Below are 13,627 nucleotides of genomic sequence, written 5' to 3' on the forward strand. Positions count from 1 at the left end.
TGTGTGTTCACCTATTATTGTCCTCCAGAGAAGATAGAAGTCCCAAAACCGTCAAAGGAAATTTGAACTTAGCAGATTTTTTAAACGAAGTATATTTTTGTGATTTTAAATTATGGCTTAATTTTCCTACACTCGCCAGCGGCTGAAGTGATGGTGTAAATCCATCTAGGGTCCATGCAGGTAACAAAGGTACTGGAAGTCCCTATGGTCCCTAGAATGGTGATCTACCATCAGTTGTTGGCTATCTACAGCCTGGGTTAGTAAGTTTTAAATTATATAGTTAAACTGTTTTAGATTTAATTATTAGTTTTAAATTTATAACTGTGATAATGTAGTTGTTTTACTGTCCTTCGTTGACAGCTTTTTATAAATTACCTTTAATTGTAATAAATCTATAACTTGATAAAGTCACGATATGACTGAAATACTGCCGATGTGACTTAAACTCTTAACTCACTCACTCACTATTATCACCTTACTGACAAACTTTATAGATAACAACTTCATTTATTTCGTGAGTGCAACGCTTCGATGCAGCTTCTTCACCGTTATCAAGCAGGGCATCGCACTCACGACATAAAATAAAGTTTGTCAGTATTGTACTTCCCAGCTTCTATAATGCCACTCAAAGACGTTAGTAAACCCATTTTGCAGGCGGGGAAATAATTACCATTCTTTTAACGTCTTTGGTATGACGCCACTGGGGATCGAACTCAGAACTTTTGGCTGTATTCAGGTACACGAGTCCTTACCTGAGTGTTCCACGTCAACTATTTATAACATTGCCTTAAGTGGCATTTAGAAGCTGGTATGATGAAGATAATAAAAGTACCAGCCTCTGTATCCAAACAATGCCAACTGTTTTCCTTCCAGGTATACATTTTGTTCATTCAACTTTTTAAATAAAAAGGAACACTTTTCATAGATAGACACCTTCTTTATTGCAATGGATGTGACGTTTCGAAGTAGGTCCTAACACAGTTATCAATCGACACGAATAACGAGATAATGTGACTTGAAATGAATTTTCTTTACTCATCGATCCATCCAGAAATCGTTAACGAGACAGTCCAGCCTGTCAGTGATTGACAACAGTGTTAGGGCCTACACCTAACGTCGCAACCATTGCAATAAAGAAGGTGTCTACAGTGGGCAAAATAGCCACTGGTCCGCTAGCCCGTGGCTAGTTAAAATCCAGTCGGGCCAGTAAATCTCCACAGTGACTGTCACCGGCTCGACTGGCCTAGTGAATTTTCGTAGGGTAATTTTGTAAATATATCACTCTCTCCGACTTAACGTACAACACACTTTTAAATCATGCACGATTATGGCCTGATAAAAATGTTCATCATACCAGTGAGTGAGTGAGTTTGATTTTACGCCGCTTTTAGCAATATTCCAGCAATATCACGGCGGGGGACACCAGAAATGGTCTTCACACATTTTACTCATGTGGGGAATCGAACCCGGGCCTTCGGCGTGACGAGCGAACGCTTTACCCACTAGGCTACCCCACCGCCCCTCATCCTACCAGTAGCTTAATGATGAAAACAGCTTCTACGTTCACTAGTGAAGTATTTTGTGGACTAGTAACTTCCAGGCATAGCTAGCCCGACTGGCTAGCAAGTTTTGGATACTATTTCGCACACTGGGTGTCTATCCACAAAAAGTGTTCCACTTTATTTAAAAGTTCAATAAACAAAATGTATACCTGGAAGGAAGACAGTTGGCATTGTTTGGATACAGAGGCTGGTACTTTTATCATCCAAGATATATAGGTTGATGAAGGTACGAACATTTCAAACAAGATGGTTTAAAAGAGGTGGGTAACAGAATGTTGAGCCTTGTTTCCAAAATAGAGGAAACAGGAAAAACAAACACAACTCAATTTGGTTCAGAGCATCTCGTTCATTTCACATCATTTGCGTGTATAAATAAGCAGATACAATATCACAAGCCGTAAGGAAAATGTTGTATTAAAGCTGGGGAACATTCAGTGAGATCAGAAAGTACAAAAGCTGATATATACACTTGAAAAAGGTTTAGGACCATTCCTCTATAATTTTCCATTCATCCAGAACATTTAAGGATATTTTGGAAATATATGCACAGGGCATTGAATAAATTGTGAAGAATATCTAAAATACTACCGATCCCTGCGAGAGACTGAAGTCTAACCACAAGAATATTTTAAAAACAAGAAACAAGTTCTGAGGCATATAAGACGCCAAGAGCGAGCGAGTATGTTTTTACGCCGTTTTAGAAATATTCCAGCAATATCACGGCGGGGGAAACCAGAAACAAACTAAATGATTTTTCGGTGTTTGCGTTTGAAGACGAGTAACTTACTGTAATATTTTCGTAAACAATGTTTCGTTAGAAAATAAATGCAATAACCGATTTCGAAACGTTTGTATATTTTGTTCTGAAAAACAAATTTACTTAGAAAATAAATCCAAGATAAAAGAGTTCTAAAATGGATCTATAGAGTGAAAGATACTTAGCCTTTTATCAGGTACATATAATATCACAGAGATCTGATCACGTCCAACTCCCATCTCTCCTCCAATCACTGAAGGCATTTCTTAAGGCAGCATTGTTTAACCATCTATATCCACACTCCTTACAAGATATTCGTCAGTTTCATTTTCCATGGTGCCAACACGAAATATAAAGAATTATGAAATATATTTTTATGTAAAAGAGATGGATTATGCAAAACTCTCCTTCATAGCTGATGCACCGAAAGAAATTTAATACCAAGTGCTGTTCATTTGAGAGATTTTAGCAGTAAAGATTACGAACTTGAAGCTTTCGTGAAAAGATATTTGTTTGTTTAATTTTTTTAAAATGGTGTGGAAACAGGATGGACACATAAACAATTTAGAGATGGATCACTGTCGGACTTAATTTGGTGAATTTGACAAACCAAGACGTAAGGGTTCGATTGCCGCTAAACGAAAAAGAGTTGACCAACATCAAGCGGCAAGGATCTACCAACAAAGGGTGAGACAGAGTTCGGTTTCTATTCCGAAGTACCGTACTTGTCCGTTATGTCTTGTGTCCCTACACACACGTATTCACATAGTTAAACCAGTTTTGTGTCACGTGCCTTATCATTGTCTGGTCAGTGAAACCACTTGTCCAAAGTTTGTATGCACTTATGGAACATAATCTTTGCTTTCATGGTTGGTTAGGCTGAACAGGCAAAGTAGTTGTATGAAACCATTGTTGTATCGATCACACAATCCAGCGCTGTTGTTGTACTTCACAGGTACCTTTGGGTCTGTCTCACCACGTGTACTTTGTAATTATAGCACATCAGACATCAGACACATATCTGAGCATCCGACTGCATCAGGAACACTACTAACACAATATGAATACAAAATGGAGAAGTTCGGAAAGAATGTGTCATTACATATTCGATTGGAACTGTCGTGGACATCACAGTAATCTAAAGAAACTAAACATTGATTCCTATTATTGTCAAACGCTGATAGACAATATAATTGTAGACATTGTGTAAGTATATCACGCCGCACATAGGGGTTTAGTATCACACACGTCACATGATCAGGTGAAGGTAACAAACAAGTCCTTCCACCGTAATATGACGTAACACTGTACAAAACGTTCCATGACTCGCCTTCAATCTGAAGGATCTCTATTGTCAATAGTGTAGGACATGCGAGGAGAACTCAAGCCTGTTAGAACATATCCTGCCACATGCGTTACATTGCCAGGGATTGTTGACATTGTGTAATCCCATGTGCAGCTGGAATAGCGTGCGGTCAAGGTAAATGATTTCACAATACTTACAATACGATAAATCTTTGCCTTTTGTTGACAACAGTTCTGCAACACTCTTATCACCTTCCATACACGACGTGTCCGTAACTTCCGGGCTCTTAGCCACTTCCGGTTGTTTCCTGACTTCCGGTGGCCTAGTAAACCGATGAGGCGTCCGGAATGGATACTTCCTCGTCGGAACTCTTGCTTTCCGCAGTTTCCGTATCTTCCCTAGAATCGACGATGTTAGTTGTCGGTCATGTCTGTGCATGACAACATCTGCGGATTTCGATCGGACATGATTGTGTATTGTGTTGTACTCAACTGTCTCGTTCTGTGCGCGTGGAACACGTGCAGGGTTTTCGGTCAGACACTTGATGATGTTGATGTCTGTCTCCTCGCCGTTGACGTTGTTGTTCGTTTTACGCAAGGCGTTGACATCAGCAGATTGTGAACGCAGGAGAGTGGGTGGAGTTTTGGGGGGATCGTATCTGAAACAGAAAAGCCTGTCTCTCACCTCTGTTGGGACAGTCGTCAAATCTGTTATGTCCTCCGAACAGGTCATGCTGATGGGGGTCGCTGGAACCTTGTTACCCTGTCCACTAAATATGTTCGGAGTTTTGGAAATTGACCTTTCCCCCTCCCCTACCATATTTCCATCCTTTTCGTCTTTGGTCCTTGAACTTATTGAAAGATCAAGGCCTTCATTAGCTTCGTCGCTATAACAAGGGTCATCAGACACTCCTTCGCTATAAGGCAATTCCGTGTCATTTGGAACATGCGCTACACCGTCAAAAGATTCCGGCAGAGTATCTTCAATTGGAATCAGCTCGTGATTTGAGATGAGATCCTCGGGGTTTTCCGTCAGGTCGGACATTGCCGAGGCATATATGACAGTCCAACCTCGACGACTGTTTTCCGCTTCAGTTCGCGTATGAAACATCATATGCATGGCAAGCGAGTCTTTACTTTGAAATATTTCCCCACATATTCGGCAGACGATCAGGTCACGTGATCCTCCTGGACTCGGGATAAGATCTGGAATAACAGGTTGATAGTCAAACACCTTACCCTCTGCTCGACTCTTCTGAAGCATCTGAAGATTCCAAAGACCTTGTCTGAGAGCGTCAGGGTTCTTCAACTGGGAATCTCCAAGATCATCTCTGTCTAGCCCCTCATCCCCCATCAACAGATGACGGGGCTTGGTGTCAGCTGTCAGAGCACCACAGTTCTCATCCTTAGCTCGCATCAACATATGCATTGCATAAGTGTCCCGACTGTTAAAAATGGTTTGACACCCATCACATTTGAAGGAAGAAGACTCAAACCCGAGCCTCTTTGGACTATATTGAAGCGTACACTGTCCGACGTCCATGGGGGGTAGACGGGTCCTCAATTCTGGCGCTGCCCCGAACCGATGGACTATTCCATGCCCGCGGAATGCACGTGCAGACTTGAACCTCGCTTGACAAATTGGACACTCATATTTCAGGTCGGATTTACCTCCTACCTCTGTCTCCCCCTCTCTTATAATGACAATCCCGCTATCGGAGCTGTTCGACAGCTGTTCTGATCGATCATTGTTCACTCTCTCTAATGACGAGGTACTTGCTAACCCGCCTGGTTGACAAGCAGCATCTCCGCTAGGTGGCGTGTTGTCACGAGACCCCCCGCACTCCTGTCCCAACGGACCAGGCTGTAGTTTGGTCTTGGTCTGGGTGACGAGGAAGTCGTCACATGGTTCCTGCTTAATGTTAGTAACGGGCACTGGTAGAGCTGATTCCTTCATAGCTTGTGATGATATTGAAGTACACAAAACTATTCCGCTTATATTATGTCAAAACAAGCCCCTGCCTAAATATAGCTGTCTCTCATCATACATTAAATACCTGCTGTTGACGCCTTCTCCTGTTTGTGTCCTGATCACTTACTGAAACAACCCGCGCCGTTTAAAGTTTGTTGCGTCCTGTAGACTTTTCATTGTGTTGCATAATTAATTGAATTCAGATATTGACACTGTAGCGGTAACTGTCCAGAGACAAAATCAACAACGGTTGGGATTTGTCCGTGATGAAACATACCCTTTCACTGTCTTTGATCGTTTACTCAGTATTTAGAAAGTCCGTGTCAGTGTCCCCATGTGGTCATTCACTGGTGAGGGTTGGTTGTGTTCTCGCGCTCCTTTTAAAGATGTACACTTCTTTGTAATTCAAAACGAAATCAAAGTCTTCTCTGATATCCAAAACAGAAAAGTGGTCTTTAAAAACTTCAAATTTGTGATAAAATAAAGTTTCTCTTCAACTGGTCACAGATAATGTTCAGGTTAACATTAGACAGATAGCGGAGTCAGCAAGTGTTTCTTCTCACCTTAGCAGGGGAAACAACTCATCCCAGTCCATTTACAGCACCCGTCCATAAAGATCACTGAACCTTGGCAAGCAATGCTTTTGGTTAACTCACTGTTCATCCAAGCGTACGTAAACACGGGGATCACATTATACGTCCATTACTAGGTTTTTGTGAACGTGAATCTCCAGCATGATGGGAAACGTTACTGCATTGTGTGAGAAACTGTTCTCGGTGTCCTTTAGGCGTGAAACCGGGGTAGTAGACGCGCCATCTCGTAGCTCCAGGCTAACGCTGTGAACGTTTCCCCGATCGCTATCTGTAGTGTGATACTGTTACAAAGGCCTAACTCACCTCACAAATATCACAGTTTAAAAATGCATGACGTTCTTCCACATAATGAATTGAACTATCTTCTCTGAAGAAGTTTACACACCCACATGAAACATATTATCATGTCGAGACGCTGTGTCTACCTCTTCATCTTCAGGTAAATGTATCCAGCAGCACAACGTCGTGCTCCCAAAGTTCCAAAGTCGCGGGGACGACAATTCCTCCAAACACCTCTCCCTCCGTACTGTGTCTCTCCCGCTTCAATGTTCAGTCCACACTGAGCCCAGTGGCTTGTTTAGATTCTGCCAACAAGAATTCTCTCAGAATTAAACGAATATTGCGAAACAATAAGCCCTCCGCTCATGCTAGCTTCAATTATTCAGCGCTATGCCAGGAGGGAAGGTAAATTATTCATGCCTCGGCATATTTAAACAAGCCAGTGCTCTGCCGTACCGCCTGGAAATTGTCAATCTCATCTATTATTCAAAGCAGCCTTATAAGCGTTTTGGTCACTAAATTGGAAAGCGCCAATTTTCGTGAAAGCGTTGGGGGAGTTCACAGTGAGTTATTGAAGCTCGGGGGCACTCGGGACGAGAATTGTACATTTTGGATAAATAATCTATGCGGGTCAACCATCGTAGAAAGTTTACAATATTTACACCAATGTATTTCGGGTCGGGCTGGCCTTGCAGTTCCTGTACACTTGAAAAGGAAAAACATGATCGATACATGAGCATGTTTGTACCATTGTCGCAACTTGAAAGCGAAATTGATTATGTTTGATAATCGAACATTGTACAAAACTGTCAATCATTCGTTTCATCATGGTAGATGGCAATACTTTGATCTTTTCCCGTTACCATGGGGACATGTACACAGACAAACTCCGGATATTCATATTTGAGAAAATGATGGAGGGAGCATGTAAATCACATCGTTTTGTGATAAGACAGCTTGAATTATGTATTTAGCGAACGCAAGCTGAGTGTGTAACTGTTGTCTAAATAGGAGAACGCGGCCGTAAAAGGATAACTAACAGTGGGCGCCCGGCGGACCCGGGGTGGGGTAGGGGTGAGGGTGAGAGTGGGGTGGGTGCTTGGGGGAGCTGGGGGTGCCTCCTTTTTGACATCTGATGACGTTGTTTACCTGCAATGCCTACCGTGGTAGTATATTGATTGTGTCTTTAAAATAACAGTTTTATTGGTTTGCATGCCGTTTGGAGGATGTTTCCACAAAACGCACGCTATTCCTCACGCTGTTACAATTGATCAAACCCCACATTTGTGAGACCCTGAATCTACCCCCGTCTAACGCTGGGCAATCGTTGTAAATAGAAACATGGATGGAGATAGATAGATAGATAGATAGATAGATAGATAGATAGATAGATAGATAGATAGATAGATAGATAGATAGATAGATAGGTAGGTAGGTAGATAGATAGATAGATAGATAGATAGATAGATAGATAGATAGATAGATATAGACATAGTGTGAGTAAGTATGGTTTAACGCCGCTTTAAGCAATATTACAGCAACATCACGGCGGGGGACATCAGAAATGGGCTTCACAGAGTGTACCCATGTGAGGAATCGAACCCGGGTCTTCAGCGTGTCGAGTGGACGCTTTAACAATTAGGCTACCCCACAGCACCACAGATAGATAGATTGATAGGTACGTAGGTAGGTAGGTAGGTAGATAGATAGACTGACTGACTGAGTTTGGTTTTACGCCGCTTTTAGCAATATTCCTGCAATATCACGGCGGGGGACACCAGAAATGGGCTTCACACATTGTACCCATGTGGGTATTCGAACCCGGGTCTTCGGCGTGACGAGCCAATGCTTTAACCACTGGGCTACCCAACCGCCCTCTCCCATGTAAAATAATGATTTGGTCCACATAAGAACTGATATTAAAACCTGACCAGTCACGATTACATTTCCATCATAACGAAGAATCACCGCCTTACACAACATTAGTCCCGATAATGGGAGCCAACAGATTGCCATCGATTACTCACTTACTCGATCACTTGTGTGTAACATTATTAACTTTGCTGGCTGAAACTGTTCTCGACTAAACAAACGCGTAATCTTACAACTCGTATTAATACAAGACAAATCTTATGGATAACAACTTCTTGATTTATTTTTCACAAGTTTCTGGGCTAGTTCTTGCCCCTTCTTCAGGCGGATTATTATTCATAAGTTGTTACCCATAAGATTTGTCCTGTATTACTACACCAACTTCTAAATGCCTTTGTAGAACTTGAAAAAATCTTGCTATGTATATAAATGGAATATTTAAACACAAAGATACATTAATTATACTTCTGGGTTTTTGTTTTGTTTTTGTTTTTATTTGCAATCTTGACATGTTAATTTATATGCATATTTTAATTTTGTATTCTCGTGTATCACCGTGGATGGTGTTTCGAGAAAAAAATTGAAATTGAAAATTGAATTGAAGTATAATGCTTTCAACTGATAGAATAACAACAGTTATTGTATCGGCTTTGTGGAACTTGATGAGTCAGTAATAAAGCATACAGCAATAAGATTTTTATCCATAGTCGTATGTTTTATCATAGACTAACAATAGTTTGTGAAACATAACAACTGCTGCATGCTAGTCTTTCAGCTGATATTGACGTGTATTTGATATATACTACTCACACTATATACTGCTAACCGTATGCCCTTGATACATGAGTAACCATAAATATTGTTGTCATGGCACCAACCAACCATTTTGCAAATCATGGAACGAGTCATTGACAAGTAAACAACACATGTCTATAGCAGGTATGGGATCCACAAGATGCAATGACATACTGAAACCTAGGATCCATGATTACAATAAGCTTAGATATTTAAACCAAATTTGACCCCCACATCATTGTTTTCTGTTGAATCCAAGATTTGATCCTTAGCAAAGTGTCAATAGTATACTTCATTTTGTATCTGTATGGCGGATAATCTGTATGAGTGGGATATCCACCTTGAACTGCAGCTGGAGCGGCTAGCTCATTCGGCTAGCACGGTAAACCCGATATAAGTCCGGGCTAGTTCAAACAGACAGAAACACAAAACAAAAGCACTCACACACGTTTGCAGATAGCGTATAAAGTAATGGCGGATTCGAATCCCAAATTCATGGGCCTGTTCGCTATTGATTATAATACATACATCCTGTGCCATCAATTATTTTCAGCGATCAATTCATATACTTTCCACATCTATTTTGCGTTTTATGATCAATGGAATCAGTTTCGGGACCTAATCTAGGGTTCTTATAGTCAGGTGTTGATGCTTAAGGTTATTAACTCTTCTGTTGGTCATTATGTTCAATGTCAAGAGATATTTCCTGTTGTACAGTATAGGTTTACAGACATCGTTATGGCAAGAATTCAGCTTGAAGAAAACGGAACCCATCTTCATAGCCTATATCACAACATTGAAATTTAATACAAGAATCATGAATAATATGCATACGCCTTGCATATTTGATTACATTTTGAATAATAAATGAAGACGAAAGAAGAACACCCAGAACAAGTCTCAGGGATTGTACATCAGGTTGATAATGACACCACTATATTGTAATCCTCCTCGAGTGCAGTATTGTCTTTGCTGTAGATGGTTGGGCCTTTAAGAGTGCGTGCGTGCGTGAGTGCGTGAGTGAGCAAGTATGGCTTTACGGGCTTTTAGCACTTAGGTTTTGCTGTGCATGGTTGGACCTTTAAGAGTGCGTGCGTGCGTGCGTGAGTGCGTGAGTGCGTGAGTGCGTGAGTGAGTGAGTGAGATGAGTGAGTTACGCTCTTTTAGCACTGTTCAAATCTTTTAGCACTGTTGAAATACGGCAATATTCTGCAAGCTTACAGGGTGTCCTGTCTCCTATTTCGATTATGTGAGTGAGAGACCATTTCAATTTCAAAAGATTGCATTCAAATAGTGAAAAGCCGGACTACTGTAAAATAGGGGAAAGAGTTGCACGGTACTATTCACCGAGAGATGCTTGAAGTTTACTCATATTTCAGCCTCCTCTATAACTTGAATATAAAATGCATTCGTCTTTAAGACCTGTGGTTAAACAGTTTAAGGAGCACGTGGTTGATACTTAGAGTGTTGTAAATGGAATGTTATTGTACCAGTTTATGCAGCATATATCAATATTTAAACATTATGAAGTCATTTATTGGATTTCAATACATTTTCAACAAGAACCCTAATGTGAAAAATGGAACAGTTATTGTGTTCAGCCATCCGCTGATCATTTACAAGCATGCTATAGCCCTGAAAACATTTCTGTAAAACAGTCGTTAATGAACAAGTGTCATCACACGTGAACGAGTCGTGATGCTCGTTATCCAGCAAAACGATATCACGATATTCACTGCGCGCTGATTTAATTTGAGAGTGAGTGAGTGATATTCGCGCTGATTTAATTTGAGAGTGAGTGAGTGATATTCGCGCTGATTTAATTGAGAGTGAGTGAGTGAGTGATACTCGCGCTGATTTAATTTGAGAGTGAGTGAGTGAGTGATATTCGCGCTGATTTAATTTGAGAGTGAGTGAGTGATATTCGCGCTGATTTAATTTGAGAGTGAGTGAGGGTGATACTCACGCTGATTTAATTGAGAGTGAGTGAGTGAGTGATATTCGCGCTGATTAAATTTGAGAGTGAGTGAGTGATATTCGCGCTGATCTAATTTGAGAGTGAGTGATACTCCCGCTGATTTAATTTGAGAGTGAGTGAGAGAGTGATATTCGCGCTGATTAAATTTGAGAGTGAGTGAGTGATATTCGCGCTGATCTAATTTGAGAGTGAGTGATATTCGCGCTGATTTAATTTGAGAGCGAGTGAGTGAGTGATTTTCGCGCTGATTTAATTTGAGAGTGAGAGAGTGATATTCGCGCTGATTAAATTTGAGAGTGAGTGAGTGATATTCGCGCTGATTAAATTTGAGAGTGAGTGAGTGATATTCGCGCTGATTAAATTTGAGAGTGAGTGAGTGATATTCGCGCTGATCTAATTTGAGAGTGAGTGATATTCGCGCTGATTTAATTTGAGAGTGAGTGAGTGAGTGATTTTCGCGCTGATTTAAGTTTAGAGTGAGAGAGTGATATTCGCGCTGATTACATTTGAGAGTGAGTGAGTGTTATTCGCGCTGATCTAATTTGAGAGTGAGTGATATTCGCGCTGATTTAATTTGAGAGTGAGTGATATTCGCGCTGATTTAATTTGAGAGTGAGTGAGTGAGTGATTTTCGCTCTGATTTAAGTTGAGAGTGAGTGAGTGATATTCGCGCTGATTTACTTTGAGAGTGAGTGAGTGAGTGAGTGATATTCGCGCTGATTTACTTTGAGAGTGAGTGAGTGAGTGATATTCGCGCTGATTTAATTTGAGAGTGAGTGAGTGATATTCGCGCTGATTTAATTTAAGAGTGAGTGAGTGAGTGATATTCGCGCTGATTTAATTTGAGAGTGAGTGAGTGTTACTCGCGATCATTTAATTTGAGAGTTAGTGAGCGAGTGAGTGATATTCGCGCTGATTTAATTTGAGAGTGAGTGAGTGATATTCGCGCTGATTAAAGTTGAGAGTGAATGAGTGAGTGATAATCGCGATAATTTAATTTGAGAGTCAGTGAGTGAGTATGGATTTACGCCCTTACAGCACTGTTCCAATAATTTTATATTGAAATACGACAATATTATGTTAGCTGTGAGTGAGTGTGTGTGAGTGTGTGTGAGAGTGAGTGAGTTGAGTGAGTGGTTGAGTGAGTGGTTGAGTGAGTGGTTGAGTGAGTGGTTGAGTAAGTGGTTGAGTGGTTGATTGATTGATTGATTGATCGATCGATTGATTGATTGATTGATTGATTGATCGATCGATTGATTTTCCAGCAATTTCACGGAAGGGAATACAGATGTTCACTTCAGACTTTGTACCCATGTAGTAAATTAGATCCCCGCCTGCGACGATCGAACACTTCAACCCCTGTACCATACCATTGACATGTCTACAACCTTCTCGTACGTCGACTAATAGCATGCTATCTAAACTTCGACAGGCTTTACGTTTGATGTGTTCGGAACATGCAGGGTCAGTGGGACACTTCAAGTACAGAGGGAATTATGATCGCACGAGATGAAGTGTAGTCTTGCTACATCGAATCACACTGGACTGGCCTTCACATCGAGATGCAAAAAGGCCCTGAAAAGTCGACGTTTGACTGGAATTAGCAACACTTCGAGTTATAGTGATTCTCTATAGGTCGAACACAATGGAACACCGTGACGCGTTGTATTTTGTTTGTTTGTGTGTTGTTTGACGCCGCAGCGTTCCAATAATATGGGCCAGACAATCCAGTGATCAACAACATGAGCATCGATCTACGCGGTGTAAAAGTTGACAGTTGGTTGACACTCTTTCACTTTATACCTATGTGCGGGTTACACTAACGCTTAGTCCCTGAATGTATATAATTTTGATAGTAACAAATAAACCCATTTAAATTGAAAAGGTGCCCCAAATGAGTTGGGAAAACCTGGCGAAATCTAGACTAGTTTCATTGAGGGCTTCAGCATTGCAGTGAGGGCTAGGCAGTACGAAAAATAATATGGTTCGTGGACTGTAAGACAAACAGTGGGCGGGCCTTCTTCTACATTGTACTAGTGCCTTTAGCTTTATGGCGGCACAAACAAACAAACAAACAAACAAGCGAACGAACGAACGAACGATCGAACGAACAAATCAACAAACAAGCGAACGAACGAAAGAACGAACGAACGAACGAACGAACGAACAACAAACAAACAAACAAACGAACAAACATAAAACCCCCTTGTACCCATAGCGCAGCTTACCCCCCACACATCCCGACTTTGACCCGACAAGTCCTCCTTTCACCCCCTAATGCCGAGCACCAGACACGTACATGACAGAGAACAAACTAAGTTTATAACTGACAATGAACACAATCAATTAATAATTGGCAATAAACCGACTGAAAGTGGGTGATAACGAACAGATTGAGTTAATTATTGACAATTGACAGCTCGATTCAGTGTTATTAAACATCAATTGTTAACTAATTCATGTTAACTGGGAAATAATTTGTTTTCGAACCAACATTATATAGAAAAGTGGTTT

This window comes from Haliotis rubra, unplaced genomic scaffold (genome assembly GCF_003918875.1).
Source record: "Haliotis rubra isolate DU_JTF1 unplaced genomic scaffold, ASM391887v1 Scf272, whole genome shotgun sequence".
NCBI lineage: Eukaryota > Metazoa > Mollusca > Gastropoda > Lepetellida > Haliotidae > Haliotis > Haliotis rubra.